Genomic DNA, 22717 nt, shown 5'->3' with positions numbered 1-22717 from the left:
CCTGGCTTACCTGACTGAGCCGTAGCCATCCGGGGTGGGCAGCTTCCAAATAAAAATTACAATCTGGCCTTAAGATGGTATGGCATGCATGTATCTGGTCTTTGATGTCAGATCTACTGGAGGAATTAAGGGGGGGTCTATCTATTAACTTGACGTACTTAACTTTGTGGCATCTATATTTGGGTTAGGTGACAGGGGACGGGGTGTAAGGAAGAACCGTAACAGAGAAGCTGGGGAGTGCAGGGTTGTCCCTCGTACACTGTCACTCTGAGTTGGAGTGGCTCAGTTGCCACACTGCAAGGAGCTGTGGGACTCCTGGCAAGAAATCTAGCCCAGCCTGTGCGCAGCTCCCTGCTAGCTGATCCAGCCTGGTGGAAGTAGACATGAGAGAAGTAGATGTGAAAGGCTTTGAGCTAAGGATCCCCCATCTGCAGTAGGCTAGTCTGGGCTATCATCTGAGCTGATGCAGAGACAAGATTAGGCAGTGTAGTCCACTCTGACTTACTAACTTTTGCATAAGCTGTATGGAGATATTAACTGACGTGTATGCCCTCTCACATGCTGTAAATTAAATGAGAAATTAATGAGGTGATGCACTTATGAGTAAGAAGTGAACTGAATTAAAAATGACACTGTGTTGAAAGGCATGGATAAGGATAAAACCCAGATGGGAGAAAGCAAAACTTTGTATAACTGATTTGAAGAGGAACGCGTGTCGTTAAATCCTTGTACAATACAAATTTGTTCATAAATTCTGCCACTACTTTTTGCACCTCATAAGTCAGTATTAGCATAATTTAAGGGAATAATGTTTTGCATACGTGTTTGAAGTGGACATTTTTAAAGTTTCACTGTTGCCAATCCCAACTTTTGATGGAGGATGCACAGTAGTAATTTTTAAAATATTGAATGATAAAAATCACACTGAGAAATTCTTACTGAAATTACTCATTGCCCTGGAGTTAAAATGGAAATAGCAAACGTGTCTTTCATCACTCATTTTGAATATTTATTCTTTGTATTTCATTTACTCTAAACAAATTTTTTATCTCTAGGGTTAGATCCTGACTAATTCTTCACTGTGCTAATTTTGCTGGGACAACACTTAAGTGGCTGGTGATTCCAAATATGAATAAGGACAGCAGGCTTGGGCTTGTGCTAATTTTGATGAATAAATTGGCTTCGAGAATGACAAGTCATATTAGCACTTTTCACTTTATAACATTAGGCAGTCAAAGATGTTAACTCTGTGCAGGGAATCAGCATTAGGCAGTGTTTGGAACGGCTCATAGGGAAATCTCAGGTGCCTAGTCTCAGCAGAAGCTTGCTCTTAAAAACCTTTCTCTATTTTTATTTTAGTGAAAGAATGATGTGATTGAAAAGCAAAGTGTTGAGAGGAATTTCACTGTAATAGCAAAATGTCCTTCCTTTTGTTTTACCCACTGAGTTTTTAATAAGGTTATTCCTTTGCCAGTTCCTTTGAATTATTTTTTTTGGTTCTTAGTTGGTGCTAATGATGGCAGTAATAGTCCTCTGTGAGTGTTGAGGAGGAAAATAAAATAATACCCCACTGGTATGAGATTTTTTGCAGTTGTCTTCTGTGGGCTCACAACAGTGTTACAAAAGATGCAGTCTTGATTGATTTCTTGTCTTTTATTTCTTTTATTTATACATTTATTTTGCCTTTGGGGTGGGAGACGCAATTGTATGGCAGGAAACAGCCACTAGGGAAGAGATGGATATTAGAAATTTAGTTCTAACATTGTCCCTGGTAGTATTAGTTGGGTGCTTCTCTGTCTTGGTCTGGTCAGGGCCTGTTGCTGGATGAGAGGCTTTCAATTCTTCCAGTGGATTGTGGGGTTCCAAGAAAAGCGGTGATAACAGCCATAATGGGATAGCTGTTACTTTCAGTTTTTATTGCATTAGCCTTATCAATTTGTTCCTTCTGGTTAATCCACTGAATTAGAGAGCCCTGAAAGGAAATAATAAATGGAATATCTCATTTTCTTGCCACTTCGCCAATTTTGCTATACAGATTTTCTGTATGACAGATTTCTTACCCATTATGTATAACCATTGTTTGAATCTTATCTTCATCCTTTGCTTTTGCATGTTAGGCTGGTTGAACTTTTATAACTTAGGGCTCATACACTAAGTTATTCCATCTAACGAGCCCATATTGGTTTTGTTTGGTTTTAGCTCCTTGGCGTTTGAATGGTCCTGCTAACAGGACTGCTATGGAAAATTTGAAACATTTTACTGCTGTTAAAAGTTTTTCTGATTTGTGTATGGATGGATCCAGATGCTAAGTTTGAATCTGCAGGTTAATGAATAAGACCTTGCTTGACCCATGAAATTTCCTGCATGAATTTTTGATAAAAAAATAAAAAGCTTTTTTCATTTTTGCCTTAATTTTCCAGGAGAAACTACATGCTTTGACAGAAGTCAGAGGACTGGAATACTTTGTCTGAAAACTAAAACTTCTTGATTTGAAAAGGGTTACTGTAGTCTTCCTCCGACATTATAGTCTGGACGCCTGCTGGTCCTATTCTGCAAGGCTGAGGCTGCCTACCACCTTCGACACTGTGCCATGATCTTTCCTCTTTGAAGGGAGTGCTAGAAGTAGGGAATCCCTCAAAGTGATCTGTTATTGGAGTTGTCATTTAAATGGTAAGTCTAGTTGATAAAGGAGATCTGCCACGTAAAGCAGGTAAGCTGCACATTTAATGAGATGCTACACTAGCATTTCTTAATAACATTTTTTGTTTTCAATCAAAATATTTTGGTTTGTAAGTTTGGCTTTTTGGTAAGAAAAGTATATTTGCAGAAGCACATACTTAGACATGCCAAAAAAAAAAAAAATCCAACCAAAAAGTGTTTAGCTGAAAGCCTCGTTTCCCATCAAAAATAGATGCAGTGGAAAATTTTCAAGCAGCCCTATATTTAACCTCCTTGGATCAAAATTCAGTTGTTGGACTGAGGGAGGCTCACAGAGGTTTTTTGCTGCTTTTGTTAGGGTGTCTGTTTTTTCACTCATGACATCTGCCTGCTTTTCCAGCTATATTCAACCTTGTTATAATTCTTGCTATTGCAGCATTTTACTGTGCTCAGAATCCTAGTTCCCACTGGACTCAGCTTGCTGGGAGATGTGCAAACTGAAAGTTTCTTTCAAGGGGTGTGTCAATCTTGCTTTTTGATTTTGGCTGGGTTTTAATAAACAAATGTGAATAGCTGTATCCACTGAACACACACAAAACGTAGCATCACCGTGATGATACAGTTCTTAGTTCTTTGCCCAGGGTAGCCTTGCTTTGGGATGCTGTGGGTGCAAACAGTATACGTGGGTTTAGGGGGTAATGGGCTAAATGCTTGAAAGAGAAGACCCGTTGGGCAAGCTAAACAGATAAATCACATCAGTCTCAGGAATTCCTGGGTGGAATATAGTTGAAGGTTGGGGAGTTATTCTGGGAAAATACTGTGTTTGATTTCTTTGCTCATGCTTTCTTCTCTTGACTCTGACTTGTAGCTGCTTTTGGAAGCAGGATACTGAGCTAAACGGACCTTTGATCTGAATTGGCATAGCCATCCTTGGGTGAGGAGAAGTACGCTGTTAAATGAGTAAGTCTGGGCTTTGGCAATCTGGAATTCGACAATATTTATCAGAAATGAAACTCCTTCCTCCAAAAAAAGTGTAAGCCAATCTCAAAAGATGAGAGCTTGGGGACAGAGAATTTAATCTGAATAGGTTGTGATTCTGAAGTATCAAGCTTTCTGTTGCTTTTTTTAATTGTTTTTTGCAGCTTCCATTTCTCTTCCACATCTTCTTGTAGCAGTAAGTATTTGCTACAACTGTGTCTTAAATACAACTGTGAGCCTTTTTGGGTGTTCTTCTAAAGTTGGTGAATAGAACATTAGTATAAGACTCCTGCAGAGCTCACTGGACTTTGTATTAAGACAAGAAGAAAAAACAAAGTGAATATTGAAATTCAGGGAGGAAAGTTAATATGACCTACATTAGTTTTAGTATGTGTTGTGTTCTGTCATTAGTTCAGTGTTAGAATGCAGTTTGTAGCCAGAATCTATCAGCAACTGGCAACATGTGGTATTTCTTAAGCAAAAGTTGATTGTTATTCTTTATTACTTGTTTTGCATCTTAGCACTCTTACAGTAATACCTTTCCAGATATTTTAAACTTTGTTTTCATGGCACTTTAATTTAGATTGCTTCATGACTGCTAAGCAATACTATGCATTTTTTAGCCTTCACATGCATTAATGATCAAATCTGTAAATGAGCATATGCTTAGTTTTGTAAGACAGCAGCTAATTTTTTTCTATATTTTTAATAAGCTCTTTAAAAGTTTTACGATTACCTGAACATAGATATATCTAGTTATACTCCCATGTACTTAAGTTTACTTAGCAGTTACACTGACCAAAATAGATGGGGTGTATTTTATTTCTTTTCCTGACAGGATATACATTTTTCCTTCAAATTTGTGTCAGCAGAATTTGATTATAGTACATTGTCAGTAGATGACCATAATTTTGCTCTTCCCTGTTATTATTTTAAATAAATATTTTCAGGAAAAGATAGTAGCCAGACAACATTTGAAAGGAAGAAATAGTTTGAGTATTGTTGAGAAAGAGGTTCATTATTCTAATACCAAAATTGTGGTGGGAAAGAGGATGGAGAAAGGAAAGCACAATATTGGAGTATAAGAGTGAGGTCCTATGGTACCACTTTCCAGCTGTTCATGTGTCGAATCCAAATACTTTTTGAAGCATAGTGCTACACACTCAATTAGCTTTACTTCAAGTAATCATTGTATAGGGAAGAAATTTTAGTACACTAGAATTCATGAGCTGGAAAAAGTAGGAAAAAAATTACGTCCATGTTTTCCTAAAAATGCAGTGAAAATATGTAAATTCTTTTAAAATTAACTTAGAAATTTCATGAAGTGAAAGGAGAGATTGTAGTCCTCTCCCTAAAGTGTGTCAAGAATGGCGAGAACAGTGCAACCTCTCTCACATAATTTATATGCTTTAGTCTGAATCTTAATGATAGTGTCAAGAAGTGAGAAGCAAGTAGAGTTGCCAAATCTGTCCACTCTTTTGAAACTGGAAGAATTGTGGGAAGTAATTGGGTGCGAAATAAACATGTTCACAAGTAATTGGACTGAGACTATTAAATTTCTTTCATTTAAGTGGTAGGTAGTAACTACTTAAACTTCAAGGAAGAGAGAAGATTACATCCTGCAAAACTTTCTCATGCAAAATAGTATATCCTCATGTCAGTGATCCTGGTTACCTTTAAGTGTCTGCTTACTTGAGAAAAGGTTTGTCAAATCAGGTCTTTAAATGGGAGAGGGGATTAGGAAACAACAAACAAAATCCAACTTGCAGTGGAATTTAACTTTTGGGGGTGTGGGGCAGAGAATGGACAATGAATATCATCATCTTTTCAATGTTCAGTACTATCAAAACTGTTTTTCTTACAGGTAACCCTTTATTGGCAGAAAATTTGTGAAAGAGTCAGTGAAGGAAAATGCTGTGGTAAAACACAAATAAAGAATCTCATGCCAAAACCTGGAGGGTTAAGGGATATATCTTCTACAGGTTTAGGAAATGATAAGGGTAGATTGAAAAAGTGTTACTGTGCTTAAAAAGCCTAATTGTTGTTGTGTATATCAGTCTCTTGTCTGTTTTATACAGCTGTTTGTGCTATCTCACTGGTGGTTTTGAAACAGTATTTTTCAAGGGTCACTAATTTGGATAGGGATACAAGAAATAGTTATTTTTATGGGTAGTAAAGCCAAGTGTCATAATTTGCACTTTTAAATAAGCTGCTTCATTCTGTATGTAAAACAAAATAACTTCAACATGCTTGGTTTTGTAATTAAAAAATGTAGAGTTGATCAGAAATATCTTCCCTAGTATGATGCATGGAGATTAGGTTAGACTGTGTTACAGAATAATGTAATAATAATGATTTCCTTAAGAGAGTACAAAAGCAGCATCTAAGTTTCAGTTGATGTTTACTGACACACAGCATCAGTTGGGAGCCCTATCAAACTTCCTATTCTTTTCTGCTTACCACCTCCTGCTTTTATTTACAGTCAGCATATCTGTTAATTAGCCTCAGGTACAGCCAGTTCTTCTAAGAAGATCTCTTGTCTTCCTGGTGATGGCCCCATGAGGTGACCTTGTACACACAGTCTGTGAGTGAATTAATCTTTAACTCATTAATTTCAGTGCCCGATTCTGAAAAGTTTAACTGCTGCCTCGGTTTCCTACTCAGCAATTAGTATTTGGACAATTGTGGGCCTTGACTCCCATTGACTGCAATGTCATGAACACATCCCAGTGAGCTCTCAGCATCTCGTGGTTACCTCACTGGAAGTCATGTTTTCTTGTAGTTTTTTGGTTTGCTATGATTAGACCAGAATGCAGATAGCTCGTTGGTGACTTCCAGGTAAGTGCTCTGTATCACAGGTTATTTACCTAGTTTTCATTGCACTTTTGCAGAATAAAATAACTCCTCCACTTCCTCAGCTATCTCTGTCACACAATATCTGAATGCAACATTGCGCAAAAGATCTGATGTAACTGTGCAACGCCTGGATCTCACAAGGGGGTACTCTGTAGGGAACCATACTATTTTATAGAGTGTCACCAACCTCAGTTAGACCTTGTGATGATACGAGGCTGTTTATAACCACAGCCTGAATGCTAGAGGTGGTTGTAGTGCACTTCTCTCACAGCATGGCTTGTTTATTAGAAAAGAAAAAAGTTGCAGTTATATTTGCAGGAAAAATTCAGAAGCGTGATTCAGAGATCTCCTGCCCAAATCTATGAGGTATGCTGGAAGTGCTCTGAGAGGTGTGAGCTGATCTGTGCCTCTCACTGGGGTGTTAGAAATCTCGTCCTTTCAGTGTTAATGGTTGTGTTTGTTTCATCTGAAACCTAAGAAAAGAAAGACTGGGCCACTTACCTGCCCAGTCAACTGTAGGTAATGTCTTAAAGTGATGACCAAATTCCTCACTTTTGCCAGAATGCCATTTATTCCTTCTCCATCTTCCAGTTGAGGAGTAGCTAAACTCTAAAGACCTAAGCATAGGTTACAGGTGCCCTTGAAATCCTGCTCGGAGCAAGTGCAAGTATGGAAAGCCATGAAGTACACACTGTGGTAGTGTGAGCATTTTCATAATTTGATGAGAGCTTTACTGATAAAAAATTACTGCTTCAGTTTTTAAAAAAGCAACAATAATAACAACAACAACAACAACAACAACAACAACAACAACAATAATAATAATAATAATAATAATAATGCACACACACCCCTCAACCAACCAGCAGTATAATCCCTGGAATACATCCAACTTTTATACTGGAAAAATACCTCAAAGTAGTATGACTTTCTCTCTTCAGTGTAGAAATATTTGAGCTCATCTAAAACATTTTATGCTGGCACAATTGCATCCCAATGTCTAATTTTTGTGGATAGGCAGACCTACATGAAGTAACTTAGTTTTAAAGGAATTAGAAACCCTAATTCCTTTAAATCAAATTCCTAAGACATGCAGGTGTCCAGGATGCTGTGAAAAGAGACATAAAAATCAAAAAAGAGGTGGTGAATATTTCCTACTGATGGCTCATGGCTTTGGAAGGTTAGTGGTGATGGAGTGTTGTGACAAAAAATCAATGAAAAAGCAACAGTGAAAGTTTCCACCATCTTTAATTGTAAGAAGCCAATGCTGACTGATCTGTTAAAGTTTCATGGGGAAAGTTAATGCTGAGGGAAAAAAAGGTGGGTGATATTTTTTCAAAACACGTTAACTGCTTCTGTGTATTTTATGGTTGAACGACAAAGAGATAAGAAATACTGGAAATGTTTTCTAGAATTCAGTGGTCCTTCATCAGTATTTTATAGGTACTGTTTAAGCCATCTTTGTTAAGGAGAAGCTCTTTTACTATTAGTATGCTGTCATCTTTCAAATCTCATCAAGGCAGCACCAGGATTTTTTTTGCACAGATTTCCTTTGACACACAGCCTCAGTAAGTATGGAAATTACAACTTAAATCTCTTTTTTTTTGCTTGCAAAGCAGTGCAGTGCCCAAATTCAATGAATTTCAACTTTTATTTTTTCTTAATGTTGAAAGACAGATATGCAAATTTTACTAACGATATGCATGGTTAAATTTAGCTGTAAATTCCAGTAAGGGATTTCTGCTTTGTTTATTGTCCAAGTCAATATATCTGTGGAGAAAACCTCCCACTGTGCAGGAATACATAGTCAGCTACTTGGAAAAGTGGAAAGTTTAATTATGAGAGTTTATTCTGGAAAAAGGTAGAGTAAAACAAGCACTGGTTTTTTTGTTGTTTTTTTTTTTTTTTATCATGACTTCAGCTAATAGAAATACAACATATATGGTTTGTTTTGACACTAACTGTTATCAGACAAACCACTTGATTTTTCTTTAACCTGGTCATCTGTGTAGCTGGGGGGGTCTGGAAGGAAGCAGAGGTCATGAATAAATGATGTATTTCTTAAACTTGCATGGTAGATCGTGACATAAATGAAATAAAATCGAAGTGTGAATTAAAAAAAAGTGTACTGCTGAGAATGTCTTCATTAAAATATAGTTTACCTTATGAAGATATTAGTATCAGGTTGCCTGAAAGATGCAAATTTACTTTGTTGCTTTCTCATAACTTATTTTGATTTTCGTGTGTGGTAACAGTGAAGTATCTTTACACAAGGTTTCTGAGTGGAAGGGTAAATTATTGCTGGGGAATATGGGTTATAAACGATATATAATAACAGAAAGCTCTCCAAGATTTTAATTATAGGAGTGGTTCCCATTTCTTCAGTTTTTATAAGTAATTTACATGGAATACATTTTATCTAGCTATCTATTTAAACAAAACACTGCAATGCAAAGAACGCATTTCTCCTGCCTGCCTAGAGTATATGTAGTACTGTAAAAATCTGTATTCCTCCTTGTGGTTCAATGCCTATTTCTCCTTTCTAAGCCTGTTCAACTATAACATGAAGAATGTTTTTATGATATTTCTACAATGGATGACAGTAATTAGATTTACTCTAAGCAATAAAATTTTTAGAAAGTGTTATGGCTAATATTTGGGTTGCATGACTTTCGTCAGATGTGTAGGCATATTCCTTTTTTCTTTGCATCTGTGTAGGACCAATCCACAACCTGAGCTTGTAGGTTCTACAGTAATACAAATAGTACATGATAATTGTGTGTGAAGAAAGGCTGGCAGCTTTACAGAGGAAATTTCTGAACCTGTAGGTAGGTTCAGGATAAGCAATTGCCTGTAACTTCCCTTCCCCCATTCTCTGCATTTCTACAATACAGCTGCTCTTCTAATGCTTTTACTGAGTCTCATTAAATGGTCCTATGTGTAGGACAGTAAATGTATTTATGGTAGAGTGGGAGTTTTGTTCTGAGTCACTGGTGCATCAAGAGTTTCTTCATAATATTCTTCTGGTTGCCTAATACAGGGAGACAGGCACCAGAGAGGCATGTACACTGATGCCTTATGGTAGCGATCGTTGAGCCTGAATCCTAAGAGATGTGGAGGTGGCTAATTTCCTGTAGAACTGAGTGGGAATTTAAGTTTCTAAGTAGGATTTAGGAGCCTAAATACCTTGGAATTCTCCATGAATAAAGCTTAGTTGCAATGTAGCCCCTTAGTTCTCCACACATCCCTGCGTTCTTCCATACATGTTCCTCATTGGCTATTTACTGTTAATTGGCAATTTGGATGCTTAATTATGCTTCTGTTTTTGGGATATGTTTCTTCCCAGTCTTATCCTGTATTTCTTTGGACTGTCTGTTTCTTTTCAGCTCTTTCCACTCTTATATTTTGTGTACCTAATAAAGGCACTTGGACACTTAATTTCCAGTGACTAGCTACCCTCTCACATTGGCATGTATGAAACCTAAGACCTTTGGTATTAATAGAGCTAGCTACCTTGTAAAGATGCTATAAAAGGGATCATTAAGTCTCAAAATTGATAGGGATTTGACTTTTTTGTCCACTCATTCTGTTTTTTGATCAATGTATGCCTAATATGTGAGTTGTGTATTAGCCAAATTCTACTTCGTTTGACTGACAAAAAGGGTGGGCTAGGGGTGCATGCCACAGGTAGTTAAATAATGCAAAACCTTGTCAGTCTAATGCTTTTGTCACTGAAATGACTATGCCGGTTGCTCTTCTGAAACTAGTAATAGTAAATCAGGGCATAAATCAATCTTTCCTCTGGCTGTGTATGATCCGACTTCTCTATTCTCTAGTTCGCTACACAGGTTATCTGGAGCCGAAGTGCACAATGAGAGCATAGCGCTTTCTTCCCGTGCTAGACTTTTAACTTCCACAGTACAGTTTTCCTTAAAGTGTAGCAGAAGTTGAAAGGAATGAAAACAGATGTAAACAAGGACTCTAGTGTTAAAGAATGCTCTGTAAAATCTACCATCCTTCAATCGCAGTGCAACTTTTTTCATGTGATCATGAGCCAAGTTTTCCTCAGGACCACAGTGGTGGTCAGCAAGAGGGATCCCTTGCCCTGTGTCCTGGCAAATAACCTACAGATGTTGGCTTCTGCTGCAGCCCAAATGATGAGCTAGACAAGTGTCTGTAGCTGCTGTAGGGGGATGACGAGGGAAAGAGCAAGCTTCTAGGCCTAGGAGGAGTAGGGAAAGGGTGAATGAGTGGAGGTGGGGGGCCCCAATTCTTTCAACACAGTTGGTATTATACCATACTCCTTTTTTAAAAGGTGAGTAAAGTTATACCAGGGGAAGGAGAATGGAAGAAGTGTATTCCAGCCCCTGAGTGGGGTGACAGCATTGTCTTATCTGTGGGTCATAGGGACTTTGACAAAGAAAGCCTAAGAGCATGCAGTGCTTAGGGTACATAGGCCACCAAGCACACAGGAAAGAGGATATTGTCCTGTCAAGGACTGTGTCCAGGGTGATAGGATTTTTGGACAGTGCTGCTAAATGGGTAGAAGAAAGAGTGTTGGAAGGGCAGTGAATAAGGTGAGGATGGAAGGGGGCATGTGCTCTGTGTTGCTGTTGCCTCATTGCAAAATTGTTCCCCTTCAGTGTTGTTTGCAAGAATAAAGCTGATTTATGAGAGTAAATTGGTTTCTGGACTAATACCAGTGTTTTTCTCAGCTAGTGGTATGTGAACAGTTTTCCTACAGTCCCAGTTTTGCCACAGTTCTGGCTATGAGTACACTTAGTGGATTATCAAAAATGCTAAAATAATTTAAAAAAAAAATTAGGAGTAGGATACAGTTTGCAGTAGTGCTACAGACTGCTTTTTGCTTGTGAAACTTGTTTTCTTTCTGTATATTCAATAAAGAATCCTTCATTAATTAAATTAATGTGATTGACTGTTTCTTGTAGCTCAGAGATTCATGCTGCTTGGCTAATCAATGGCCATGAATGTTGCATGTGTAAGCAGTTAGAAACACTTTGTTGTATTCATGCTGATTTTTATCACAAGGCATCATTGCTTGTACTGAGGAGTACCCCAGGTGGACCATGGCCCTTGCACTCCACCTCAGTGAGGGGTGCTTTCAAAAGGCCTTATCTACTGCCACATCAGTGCAAGGCCTAAACATATTCCATAAATAATCTCATAGCATCAGAAAGCAACTGAACTGGAGATGATGAGAATATGGTAAACTAGGTTAGGGACACGTACAATGTTGGTGATCCTTGAGGGACACTCTGCAACTCTGCCTGTGGCAGAGTGGCTTCTTCCAATCTTCTCTTCAGCTGTGGGGTTGTTGCCTAATGCCATATGCTAGGTCTATGTAGTTAACTATGAACCTTGTATTTGAAAGCTATCTAGCTGCTCTTAAACCAGTATTGTTAACTTTCTACCTAATGATGCTGATTGATTAAAATGAAAGATGTTTGTACTTGGTTATGTTGTTTCATGATCAGATGCATCTAGGAACTCAATCTATAGAATATCTTCTTAAAATCATCTAAATCTTTCTGAATGCCAAATGCAACCAACTGAAATGTTCAGAGAGTAATAGATTTAAAATTATTTTTAGTCTAATCTAAAAATCACAGCACATTTTTACACGGAAGTGTTGCTGCCTCCCATGCACTGGAATTTTTGTGGCTTTAATGTAGTGTAAATAAACACTTTTTAGATGGGAATGCAGACTATAAGTGGCTTGTCGACTGATACGCTATTTTCACCTACTCTATATGTGTTAATATAGTACCATAGTAGTACTGTATTAATCAGTGCTCGTGAGGGATTATGCTGGTGGAAAACATGATCATGGGATTTGACCTCCTTGGAAGCAAGGGCTTCTCCAAGTCATGAAAGGCTACATATTCAGCTCATGACTAGTGTAGAACTCTTTCTGTCATAACTGAAATACTGACACCTAGTTTGCACTTAAAAGTGTTATCAAGGAGGCCTGTCAGGGAGGGATATGAATTTTTTTGCTGACATAGCTATGCCAGCAAAAACCCTAGTGCAGAAGCTGCGTAAGAAGTTCTTTTACCTGTACATTTTACTTCTCTTCAGGGATAGGTATAAGTTGCTTGGGAAGAGGAGTCTTGTTAGTATAATTTCTATATTAAACTTTCTAGTGTAAATCAACTGTAGGCCTCATCCTGTAGGGACTCATATGCAAGTTTATTACTGCACACAGAGATGATGTATCATAGCCTATGCTTACGTCGCTCTGAAGAATGACCTCCAGAGCAACTCTAAGAATAGTATTTGATCTCTGTGTCCTGTTCATCTTCTGTCTACAGGGTTGTTTTACAGCTGGAAGTTGCATGAATAATGCCTGGCAATGCATGAATTTTCATGTTTAGCACCTGTCCTGTTGGTGGTTCTAGTCTTGAAGATAGTTTTGGGGCCACACTTGGGAGACAGTATAGGCATAACTATTGTTCAACTGAACTACTTGCAGGAAGAAAGGAGGCTGGATGCAGATACAACAATGAAAAGGAAGGAAGGAAACTCCCTAGCAGTGAAGCTTGTGATGTGCAACACACAAACTAAAGAATAAGAAGTACAAAAGTGGAAGGAAGCTTCCTTGGGTGAATCCGTTCCAGAAAAAATAAGCATGTGGAACCACTTGATGGATCAGGATTGTCCTTCGCTTATCCTACATGCAGCACCAGAACTCACAAGTAGTTCTAAAGAAATTGGTAGTGGAACAGGAGAGTAGAAAGAGTGTGAGTGAACCCAGATTATGACTTGAAACCTTCCCTTGTCTCTTAAGAAGCAGTGCCTGTATGCCTCTAATTATCTTTCACTTAGATGTTCTACCTTAGTTGGAATTGATGACCTAAAGAGCGGGCCCTTAGTGTTTGTCTGCAGGAAGGACTCCCTTTTCTCTTATGCAGAGAGAGACACTAACTAGAGATTACAGCTAGCCTCAAGCATATGCATATTTTGTATTTGTTCAAGTTACTTCATAACATCAGAAATGAAAGCTGGACCAGATACCAGAATAAATTATTTGCACTAGCAGAAATAATTTCACATCACGCTCTGCAGGAATTTGGACTTGTTCTATTTTTGGGCTTGAAACAGGAATAGCTTGAACAAGCTAGGTGATGTTTTATTTGAGACAAAGGTTTCCTTTTTCCTCAAAGGTTTTTTCAAGAGATGTGGAAAGCCCATTTCAAATAATACTGCCAGAGCCAAAGCTGCATATGTAAGCTCTGTGGTCCTGCACTGAGCTTGATTAATCAGCCAAGGTTAATGGAAATCAGTATTTTCACTTCAAGTCCTAGAGTCTTACTTTGGAAATGCATGAATCTGTAGGCTTGCCGTCTCCCTGACAGTTGAATCTAGTCTTGGGGTGGGTAAGTAGATATAACTATGGCACTGGATGCAATCATAATCGTAAAAGGGAGATATTTTGAGATACAGAAATTGCAAATTCAATCCCTGCTGTTACCAGTCCAGCCACAGGGGCCATTTAACAAAAGATCCCCTAGTTAATGATTGCTGTTCTATGACAGGGATATTGGACTTATTATACACTGAACACAAAGGTCTCTGATCCATATTCGTGCCTTGTTTCCTGCTTGGGATTCAGCACCACATGGTGGTAACTGTCTGCTTCATGCGGGAAAGCGTTCTGCTGTGATATCAGTGAGCGATAGTATCAGAAGAACATCCATTTTCCATGAATTTAAACTATTACCGCAGTTAGGTGCAATTATTGAGAATCCCTGTAGAGTCATACAAAAAATGTTGTCTCTGTCCAAAGATGTTGATTCTGGAATGTAGCAGTGCCAGTCTATAACATTCATAGTTTGGGGTCTCAGTGGCTGCTATAAATTGTACCCTGGAAAATGGTTACCGGGACTATAAAGTATAGTGCTGCATTTCAAGCTCTATTTTAAGTATCAGTGGCTTTGTCAAACTATACATGTAATTTAAATCAAATTTATACGGTGAAAATATGTTGAAGATGAACCGATGGAAGAAGATGACTTCATAACAAAGAATATTGACTTTGCATATTAACTTCATTAACTTAATGCTGTCTCTTGTGTATTGGAAAATTGTTCAAGTGAGAATAATAGCTTTTGAACTACTTACAGGCTAATAGGTAGTGATTGTAGTCAGTAAGACTTTGAATAGCTGTGGCTGTTGATTACACAGATTAAATGTGAGTGCAGTTTTCAATATGGCTGATTTTCAAAAAACTCATTTTCTGTCCTTCCTTTTGACTTTCATGGCTAATGACACTGACTTCTAATGCATATTAAATTCCGGGAGTGGGAAATTAAAATCCTCTTCCTCCATCTCATGGTAGAGACATGAGTGCAGAAGCATGCCATATGCTTATTTTAAATTGTTCCAGATTGAAGCTATATTAGTCAAATATAAGATTGCATTAGTGGTAATTCCCATACAGTGGAACATGCTCTGTTTAAACAGCTGATTGGTTATAGATGTTTGTAGTAGTCATAGCACTAATTTTTCATGCACTCCATCCCTTATGTTTTTTTCTCCTCATATCTGAACTGTCTGCGTGTCTCTCTGCATCCACTGTGATTTCTCAGTGAATGCTGGTTCCCAAGTTCTTTCTCTATTCTCTCCTTTTTTTTTTTTTTTTCTCCAGGGCCTAATTATGAAACAGCTTCAAATAAATACAATTTTTTAACAAAAAACATTCTGCTTCCTGTGAACAATGGGCTGAATTTTTCTCTTTATTCTTGGGGAGTTCTTATTCAGTTGGAGTGCTTTGCAGTTGGCTAGGCCTGAGATTTCTGGGAGCTGTAATTGTGTCTCATTAATTCTTACAGTAATGTAGGGTAACTATAAGGAGCATGCAATTAGTGGTCTGGTCAATGAATAGAGCAGTTAATCAGCAGACAAAGGATGGGGCTCAGGACCTATTAGGCTGAAAGGAAGTGTTACTATTGTCACAGGCAGTAGGAATGCATGCAGACATGCCTTAAAGTTGAACTGTTTAAGGGAACTGTGTATGTCTTTTTGCTAAACCAGTTTTCCTACCTATTCCACTACTTGAGAGAGCTTCATTTAAGGTTGCCTGTTAGAAGTCAGAGACCATATCAGAGGTTTTGACAGACTGTAGGGACTGCTTGGTGCATTCTCTCACCTTAACAGAGGCAGCCCCGGGGTTTATCAAAAATAAAAAGTGGCCAAAGAGATGTAAGGCATCCTTAGCTATTCCTCCTCGTCAGAAAAATGGTCCGTGAATGGAGGAGACCGATAAAGTTTAAATTAGCCATTGTGTAGATTGTCACTCAGTCATACTCTGCATGTTTGTCTTCATAATGAACCTTGTTTGTTCTGAATGGCTGTGCTTTCAGTGCATGTAAATGTATGCAAATACTCATAACAGTTTGAAAATGGTAGCTCTTACGGTAAAAAAATAACCTTTCCTACTTTCATGAAGCCCTGTCTTTTACTATATCTAGGGTTTAAAATGCAAAAAATTACTCCAACTCTAGACAGTGCTTTGGGGTTTTTTGTTAGCTCCAGATCAGAACTTCCAGTTGTTTCTGCCTTTGAAAAAATATGAACATCATGAATCCTGTGAAATGTTATGACATATGATGATTATAAAGAAAAAGGCTTTATCAATAAAACACTGCCCTTGAGTAACTCTTATTTCTAGTAGGCATTGCTTCAAATAGAAAGTCATTTCTTCTCTTAAGTAAAACAGACACTTGGCATAAAAAAGCAGTAATTAAAATAACTTTTTTTGGGGGAAAAAAAGGGAATTGAATTTTAATAATTAACTTATATCCAGAGCCTAGTGTTTTTCTCAAAACTGAAAGTAATTTTTTACTGTCTTCTTTCTATTAACAGGTCTGTAGCTTTATCTCTTCTCATGGTTTTCACATCAGCAGCAAGTAACGTTAGAAGAATAAAGTCTCTCAGGCTTTATATTAAGGATTCAATTATTCTATATAATTAGCCATGATTTGTTAAATATTTGAAACATTTTCTACTCTTAGGTATGGAACAGCGTACTGGAGTGATCAGAACCACAAATGACTTGTACCTTTACTCAGAAAATGCTTCTTATCAAATAATAAGGAAGATTAAGCCTAAGTCTCTCTCTCTCTTTTTCTGTTTGGATTTTATTCCCACAAGAAATATCAGTTTTGTCCACAATATCTCATGTATTTCTATTCCCTTGAAATACAAAGAAGCAACGGATTCTGGTATAAATTAGGTAGATTTAATGAAATTTATGAGTTGTAACTTGTGCCTTGAATGTAAAATACTTGAGTGAGGCATAAGTTGTTTTGCTGATGCCATCATTGTCACCCATCTGTTTTTTCATTCTTCTGTGCCTGGTTTTGAAACACTTAGGGGCTGTGGAGTCTTGGGAATAACTGTTTTTGTATGCCATACATAGCAAATCTTTCCAAGGTCATATTTTCCTTTACTGTGTCTTCTTTTGAGGAAGCAGGGCAGACTTACCCCGCAAAATGAGAAAATGGTACTACTTCTACACGCAGAAGCTGGCTCTTACTTCGTATATATGCTACTTTTCCATTTAATTGGAAAGTCATTTCCCATCCGGTGTAAGACAGCATCAAAAAAGTTGTTGCTCAGTATCACTGATAAGCATTACAAGTTCAACAGAAATGACCCTTTTTTTCCCCCAGTGAAGTTTTTCTTGTTGAAACACAGGTTCAGTCATGGGGGGCTATTGATCTGGAAGGGGTCTTAAATAATTCTAAAGTCACTGAAAAATTAGTTGGGGAGGTAACAGATTGATTGTGGTCTTCCATAAGAGCACAATGTTATGACTGGAGTGGGTGTTATGATAGAAATGATAAACACGCCTTAATATGTAAAGATTGATTAAAGGTCTTTAACCTTCTTTCAAGTTAACAGAATATCCATCTCTGTATCTCTCTTTACTTAGACACACATACATTTTTACTTAGCAATAAGAACTAATGTTACTCTGATGGACAGTGTAGCATACGGTACATTAAAGAACCCTGTTGCTGTTTTGAGAACTTCTCTTTCTCTTTCGTAGTATAGTGTGAATCTTATCTGGTATACCTGGCCTGTTGCACAAGTCTCAACTCTGCAGGAATCCCAGAGCAGAAAAAGTTTATAGCTGCTAATGAAAAATGTAATATCACTGTATTTTAAAGTGCATTAGCTTTAAATAAATCCTTCTGTATATGTCCTGTTTCTTCTGGTACAAGATGACATTGACTATCATAAACACATGGACCTTGCTCTCTATTTTAAGTGAGTTGCCTATGCTTCTTCATCTGTTGTCAGAATGGAGAGAAAGTATTGCTCTCTGGATGGTTGTCCTTAAACTTGTCCATGACTATTTTTATTCTTTAAGTGGCAGGTCTGATCTTGTTGAAGTTGCTGCTTAAGCTGGTACTGTCACCAAATCACCTTCCCATTATGAAAGAGGCCCTAGATAATTAGTTAAGAAAATACTGGTTTTTAAAAGATGGCTGAAATGAAGCGAGGTGAATACCTCCATAGTGAAAATCATTCTATTATAACTATTTTAATGTATTACTAATACAGCATTTCTATCCTGAAGACTCATCTTAGGGATCAGGCTGTTGTGCACACAACCACTAAGTAATTTTCTCAATCAGTTGAGGAATAAATTTATAGACTGTACAATACTGCTGAGAGAAATATATCACTGAAATGTTGTCCATCCCTGCCCCCCCACCCTCCCCCTTTTTTTTTTCCTAAAATGAGATTTGGAAGAGTAAGCTATTTAGGTCCAAAACTGTGACTGTGAGAGTGCCACCTTAACTGCAGCCTAACCCTGGAGATACCTGAGCTCCGGGAGCACCTTCACCAACTTCACCCTTCTGTGGTGCCTGGCATGCTGCTGCAGCTGCGGTCGCAAACAGCCCTGTTTCAGCAGACCTCATTGCCCTGCTCCTTAACCTTGGCTGGGATCCAGGAAGCAGATGTTCTGGGATCAGAATTACCTGGGAGAGCTGATCTGGTAAGTGTTCCCAGAGCACACAATATCCTTGGAGAGCTTCATCTCCTCATGTGACAGCTGCTATCTCTGGGAGAAAGATGGTACAGCTCCCTTATATATAACATTATAGTGGCTAGATAGTCATCTAAGAAATGTCTGAGTGGGCTTTCATCCATGTTGCATGTTGCCTTGCAGACTACCCTAGCTCCTAGAGTAGAGGCTGGTCTGAGCTAGCAAAAGAAAATAGTTCTAGTCCTTTAATGGCTTTGCATATGAAATGGTTTGTCTGGAATTTGAACCAGAATCAATTCGGTGACCCAGAAGAGAATATGGAGTATTGGTGTGTGGCATGCTCTGTGCAATTTGTCACAGCAAATAAGCTGCTGTATAGGCTACTTGCTGCAACTGTTGTATAACATTTTCTATATACAGTTTCTTTAGCAAGCCTGCTTGACTATAGCAAGAGCATGAATTAAAATGGCTAGGAGCAAGAAAAGGTAGTCTTTCTGATGGCTGTGCTGAAAGAAAATTTCTTGTGACTGTTGCTCATCATTTTGCTGTAGTCTGTACTAAAGTAGGAAATAAAACCCTTCCTGACCAATTGTTCCAGCTGTGTTTGACCTGTGATGATTTGGGGCATCTGTGTACAATGGAGAAATTATGGTTGACATCGTGACATTGTTATTACATTGCAAAATATCTCTGCATATCTGGTTTTGCTCCCAAGCGCCTGCTGGAGGGTTAATGGACACTGTACTTAGTGAATATGTTTTGACATGCCTGTGAGAAGGACTGGTGGCACTGGGAAGATTTGCTTTCTTGCAAAAACCTAGAAAATGCAGTGCAGAAAATATCCACAGTGGCAATAGAATGATGACAGATGTTAATTCACAGAGAGAGAAAAGAGATGTTTCTTTTTTTTTGAAAAAGAATGAAATATTTAATGAAGGACCAGAGGAGGGTCGGGGAAGTGGTTTGACTACAAAGGTGCCCCATGTCTTAAAGACAAGTCCTGAAATGTATGAGAAGGATTTTGGACAGTATGGACTTCTCCCAGGGGGAAACTCCATAGTGATCAGAATTTGCCCAGAATTGACACCCCTCAGTTTGAATCCCCTCACTGTTGGCTGCTGCGCCTGCATCAACTTCAAGTTTCATGTGATCCCCCTGAGTTGCACATAACTTTCTTCCTATCCACATTTATGTCTTACTATCACAAAGTAAGAACAGTCATACAGGATCAGACTAAACATCTGTCTAGCCGCGTATCCTGTTTCTGACAGCAGCCTGGGGGAGCGTGTAAGAAAATGTCAAGCATGTAATGATCCTTTCTTGGTGTACTTTCTCCTACCTTCTACTGAATCATGGCTTTGGGACTTTCTGAGCCAGAGATAATACTAACATTTTTCATCCCTGCTCTCAATTCCATTAGTGGTGCAAGCCTTGGAGACTTACTTTCTATTTTGTTTAAAACCATTTTCTTATATGCAGTATCTTGGGCAAGTGCTCTTTCTTATGCTGAACTGTAAAGCTCATACATCTTTTTCCCTGTTTAAATTCCTCTTTGGGATACTCTTCTTCCTTGACATCTACCAGGATAAGTTAGTTGCTAATTTATTTCTATTTACTTTGTTAGTTAGCCACTCATTAATGTGAGGGGAAGGGTGTGGGGGTCCCTAGGGAAGGTGCTGGCTGTACAGGCTCGAGCATCATGGCTCCATTTTAGCTGCTGTGCTGGAGATCAGGGAGGAGTTAAGGTGCTCAGTCCAAGACAAAATAATTGAAAACTAACAGTTCCAGGAGAACTCAGAAACCTACGTTTCTGTGCAAGACAAACTTGTTGTGCAACCCAGGTCCCGGTATGACAGGAGGCAAGCCAATTGCCACTTACACTGTTTTTGAATGATGTGCATAATCAAACAGTAAAATCATTTATTTGGCTTCTGGTACCCAGCAAGTTGTGGCTGGTTCTCTTCTAAATCAAACTTTGTCTGAAAAGGATAAATGGTGCTCCATTGCACACTGCCTCCCTCCCCCTTCTTTGCAGCAGGAAGTAAATGCCTCTGGAAGAACTGTGGTGTGAGCAAACACAATATGGAGCCAGGAAATGTTTATGCAGGAGCATGTGAAAACCTGAAGGAAAATGTAGATCTAAAAAAATCCCATACCCAACAACTACTTCCCCCTCCCCACCAAATGTAAGGGAGTTTAAAATTACTTGGTATTTCAGTGCACGTGGATTTTCGTAAAATAAATTGTAGTAGTACTGTAATTCTGAGTTAGATCTGTTCTTTCCAACTTCAGTACTTGCTTTGTCTCTTGGAGAACTTGATAGGCCAGTGCTGGTATCAGCAGGAAGACTGGATTCAGATCCTTTGTAGCTGTAGATGTATAAGTGTCTAAGCTCCTAAATTTGAAATAATTGCCCCTACTACTAAAGTGTTACAATGGTAACAATTCTGACTACTGAAATTCTTATCTTAATATTAGATGGGAAGGAATAAGAAGAGAGGAGGTAGTCTCTAAAAACTTCATACATAGGAAAGAAGCAAGAAGTATTACCGAGTCATTCTTTGTCACTGCCTCCAGCTATGACAAAGAGTTTATAGTTTTTTTCTGTTGCTACTTTTACATGCTGATAGGTTTAAGTTAAGTGATGAAGCCACTGGAACACCAGATGCAGTCTATGTGTCAGCTAATCCAGTGCTGACCCCTACTTTCTAGTCTCTGCAGGAAGGTTCTCTTCTGCTTCAGCATCTTGTCAGCTACTTTGAATGCTCTTAATCCTACTCATATTTTGTGGTATACGCCAGACCAAAAATGTGTCCTCATAATTCAGTCCAGGCAAATCAGAAGATATTAAGGCCCATGTTGAAAGGGTTTGCCTTCTAGGCAAACTCATGATTTTATTGCTCAAATGTTTCACTCTGCTCTGTGTCATAGCAAAAATAGGCTGCAATCACCTGCTTTTCCATCTTCCCCTTCACTTCCAGCTCTCAATAATTTTTGATGCTGTGCAGCTCTCTTTATGCACCTCTATTTTTCAGATCAATCCCCCTCCTCCTTCACTTTACCGTCAAATTTAGAATCCTCCTATTCTCATTGCCACATGGCCTTACTGTTGCCAGCTATGTCTCAAAGTCAGTCAAATGTTGCTGTTCTTGTTCTTAACAAATAGATAAAAGAATCTGGTGAGCAACCTGGCTATAATACATGGAGAAAAGGTCTTTCTATCATAAGTAAGTTATGCCCTGCTTTTGAATTCTGCTGCTAAACTCTTGCTTGTTGAGACCAATTTTCAACAGATTGATCATAAGTTATTTTTACATTTTCTGGATCTGAGCTACTTCTGGGTACCATAGGTTGGAAGACACTTGTTAGAGGCCTAGCAGCAATGCTAATTATTCTGTTCTCTTTTCAGGTTTTCAGTCATACAAGGTGATATACCGGTTAAAAAAGTGTGTTCTAAATTTCAGGGATGGGATTTTTTGCTTATGCCAAGGAAACCTTCCTGTGCTTTGGAACAGAAAACCTGGTAATAAGCTAGGATTTGAAGGTGAGAATTTTTCATAGGTAAAAAGTTTGGTTTATCCTCTTGGACTAGACTAATATCCTATCAACAAAGCAGCTGCTGTGCTGGTGGCAGGGTCTGAGCTGTAGGCATAATTTTATGAGTTACTATTTTGGGGAAATAAAACCACACACATTCTAACTTTTACATTAATGTCTCTGACTTAAAACTACTGCACTCAGATGCAGTACAGTACTCCTCCTTTTCGTCCACTTGTTTTCATTTTGATTTATTTGAATGGAGGTGGGTATTGAGCTAGAGGACACAAACATAGACAATGCACACATGCCAGAACCTCAGCTAGGATTATAGACTAAAATTAAAATAAAAATTATAAGTGCATGCAGCTGTGGTTACATGCCAGCTGGCATGTTTTCTCTGCTGGTCTGCCATTAATCTTTAAAAAATTTTTTTGTAATAATGACAAAAGTAGCATTGGCCTCCAAATGTTGAATCTTTCCCTGCATTTCTGGTTTGGAAAACTTGCACTGTCCTTCCTCCTCCTCCTCTTACTACTACTACTACTACTTCTATTGTTGTTAATTTTTGTTAAGTAGTGTTTAAGTTGCTAACTACTACAAGAATACACCAAGGAGATGGCTCTTGCTTTGGAAACTTACCCTCTGACACAAGAGATGAACCAA

At 38.3% G+C, this 22717-nt stretch overlaps 1 long non-coding RNA gene across 1 annotated transcript in view; it reads left to right on the top strand.

The window, feature by feature from the left end:
* Window positions 1–14076: 14076 nt before the first annotated feature.
* Window positions 14077–22717, top strand: part of LOC142039408 (uncharacterized) — a 65488-nt gene continuing 56847 nt past the window's right edge. The window contains exons 1-2 of the long non-coding RNA XR_012652876.1: window positions 14077–18523; window positions 21979–22058. This is a non-coding gene — a long non-coding RNA (uncharacterized LOC142039408). The remainder of the gene's footprint in view (window positions 18524–21978; window positions 22059–22717) is intronic.

This window comes from Buteo buteo, chromosome 2, assembly GCF_964188355.1.
Source record: "Buteo buteo chromosome 2, bButBut1.hap1.1, whole genome shotgun sequence".
Classification (NCBI taxonomy): Eukaryota; Metazoa; Chordata; class Aves; order Accipitriformes; family Accipitridae; genus Buteo; species Buteo buteo.
This window is presented reverse-complemented; position numbering and strand designations above follow the sequence as displayed.